We start from the raw sequence: 3,487 nt of genomic DNA, 5'->3' as shown, positions 1-3,487 counted from the left end.
AGAGGCACCAAAAAATCTTAAAAAATAAGAAAGTTACCTCTTGATTTTATTCAAAAACTTAGTAAGGAATGGATTGACAACGTATAATCTAGAAAAGGTAAGAAATTTAGAAATTAATACTCGAAGCTCAAGTTCTTTTAAAGGCTCAAAAACTTTTTAATCAAATATCTAAATAAAGGAATAAATTAGAAAAAGAAACACTAATTATTTCAAAATTCCTTTCATAAAACATATCTAATAGAAGATTAATACAAAAATTGGTGAATGAGGAATCATGATTTTCAAGCTCAAGTACTAAAAGTATCAAAAGTTTTTTTTAAGCTTTAAGTAATACAATAAAAGTAAGCATACTTTTTGTGGGCTCATTTTATGCCTCTTGTCCGTTGTTTGGCACACTTTGTGCATCTTTTAATATTTAATACACTTTGTGTATCTTTTTTAATTTGGCGTCATTGCGCATCTTTTTATTTGACATCATTGGTCACTTTTTTTTTAAACTAAAATATGCTTCCTTTCTTATATTTTAAAAACTAAAGCAAACCCATACTATTGATAAAATGAACTACATGATTAAAAAAATTTTGAGGTGGATTCAACAACTTGCAAAATATTTATATGCTTTAGATAAAATATAGGGAGATAAAAAAGATCAGTTTCAAAATCCAATTTAAAATACGATGAAGATTTTGAATCAAAAGTAGAATAATGTCCTTTAGGAAACAAAGTTTGAGAGTCAAAATCATGAGTTTCCTTTCTTTGACTATTTTTAGAGAAGTCAACCACAACTTACCTAAGAATTCAAGAAAATAAGAGGTAGATTTTTTCATTTTCATTTTTTTTGAACGATGGTGATGTGTGTGTGTTGATCAGAGAAAACATTACATAAAAAGAAAAAGTAAAGACAAAATTAAAAATTTAACAAAAAGAAAAGAAAGAAAAAGATTAAATCCAAGGAAAAAAAACACAGAAAATACAAAAAAATGAACAAAACATGCATACACAGAAAAATAAACACACGATCAATGGTTCAAACATCATCTTGCTCCTGGTCTGATGATTCTGAAGATAGATCTGCCTAGGAGATTTTTTGCTTTTCATCATTTATCATTTTTACAATTTGTTTAGCTTTATCCTTTATTTTGCAGGAAGCGTTCTCAAATTAGGGCACTGATTTTTCATATGTCCAGGTTTACTACATCCAAAAAAAAATAATGTCTGAAGTAATCTAAACATTCTTACTATTTTTACCTTTATTCCACTTTTGTTGATACTTATGTTTTAGTGAGCTTTCCAATTTACTTGATAAGTTATCGCTTTCGTCACTAACTAAGCCACTTTTTCCTGTGTATTCAGCTTTTAGTACAATCATTTCACCTGCATCCTAAAGTCTTTGACCTAAACTTTGCTCGTGGCAATGAGTGAGCCAATTAAACCATCAATATAATATTCATTCAATTTTTTTTATTCATAAATAGCAACAACTTTAGCATCAAACTTATCAAGTATACAATGTAGAATTTTATTAACTTTTTCAAAGTTTGAAAACTCTATTCCTAAAGCATGCAATGATGTCACAATTTGAATAAACCTAGTATATATATCTAAAATCTTCTCATAAGATTTCATATAAAAAACTTCATAATCAAGCATTAAAATATTTAATCTGGATTGCTTCATTTCACTAGTTCCTTCGTATATAGTGTGTAATTTATCTCAAATTTCCTTGCCAGTAGAGCACATGGATACAAACATAAAATTTTCAGAATTTAAAGCGCAGAAAAAATAGTTTAGTGATTTTGCATTCAATTGAGCATTGATTTATTTTTCTCTACTCCATTGATTAAAAGGAATATTAATTTTAATTCCATCTAAAATATGTGATGATATAGAATAATCAGTTAAAATCATTTGCCACATTTGGTAATCAATTAATTGCAAGAAAGTAGACATGCAAATTTTCTAAAAATTAAAAGTAATATTTTCAAATAAAGGTGGTTGGGTGATTGAATAATTTTTCGTAATATTATGATTACAAAAATTAGCCATTGATCAAAATTTAAAAAGTTTTTGAACTTATTTTTATGAATCCCACTCTTATATCACTTGAAAGTTCATTAGGGATGTTAAGCCCTTATGAACTAGCCCAAGGCTAACCAAAAGAGAGATGAATTGGTATTTTAAAAATCTTTTGATGAAAAACATAATCTTAAAACCAAATCAAAATTCACCACATATAAAATTAAATTGCAAAAATTAAATGCAAAAATAATAAAGGAAAGAACACACCAAATTTATAGTGGTTCGGTCAAACCTTGACCTACGTCCAATCCTTGGAGGCACCCTCCAAGTATTGCACTAAACTCAGTGTCTCTCCTTTAGCCCCCACAGCTAGGCGGAGAAGCCTTTACAAAATCACTTCAACCTTCCCTGGTCCGACATAGTAGCTGGGCCCTTTGACACCAAAGAGATCTTCTTCTTCCCAGAACTTCCCTCAAGATGAGCCTTGAATCCGATGGTACTAAAGTGCAAGCTTGCCGGAGAAACCATGTAGAACCCCCTCCACACTCTCTTGAAACCCCCTCCAATGATCTTCTCCCTCTCCCAAACTCCACCCTTTCCTCTCTCCCTTTTAAGCTCTCTCTTCAAGTTTACTCCAGAAGAAATGAAGCCTCAATGGCTGCCAAAGACACATACTAAGTGCCTTGTCAAAGTTTAATTACAAGAGCTCAAAATAAGCTCATTAAATGCAACTTGCCGACTTTATCATCCAAGACGATATAAATATCGTCCTGTACGATTAGTTCAAATTAAGCTCAATCAGCTAGGACTATTTGTGATGATTAGAAGAAATTTGTTCTTATTGTCCAGGACAATAAGTTATCATCCTAGTCGATTTATACAAATTATGAAATACTGTCCTAAACATCACCATGAATAAGAGCTATCCGATATCGAATCATCCAGTGTCATCCCGGCTGATCCTACGATCGTCCAGAATGATTTATTTATGCAATCAAATCTTAATTGCTTTCCTTAATTACCAGATTAATTTAGGCATAATTATATTACATCATCCAGGATGATGTCTTGGACGATGTCTTAGATGATGTCTAAAAATAACTAATACCTAAATAGATATGGTGGTTGATTTGTTCTTATTTGAGCATATTGGCCTGGTTGATACAAATATCATCCAAGACGTTGAGCTTAAAGATGGCTGCCTTAACCAGGATGCCCTAATTAGGATTTCTATTTTTAGCTGATCATCCAGGCCGATATTGGGATCGTCTCGGATGATGCGAGCAAAAATAGAGAACTCTAAAATAAAAATAGAACATGTTCTACCAAAACTTTAAAAGTTTGTTAGGGATGTTAGGCCCTCTTGAACTTAGTCCCAAGCTAATTAAAGAGAGAGGTGAATTGGAAAACCTTAAAACCAAAACACAAACAAAATCACCACAATAATAAAGTGCGGAAAAATAAATAA

The sequence above is a fragment of the Dendrobium catenatum genome, unplaced genomic scaffold (genome assembly GCF_001605985.2).
Source record: "Dendrobium catenatum unplaced genomic scaffold, ASM160598v2 fragScaff_scaffold_334, whole genome shotgun sequence".
NCBI classification, from domain to species: Eukaryota; Viridiplantae; Streptophyta; class Magnoliopsida; order Asparagales; family Orchidaceae; genus Dendrobium; species Dendrobium catenatum.
Note: the sequence above shows the minus strand (reverse complement) of the source record.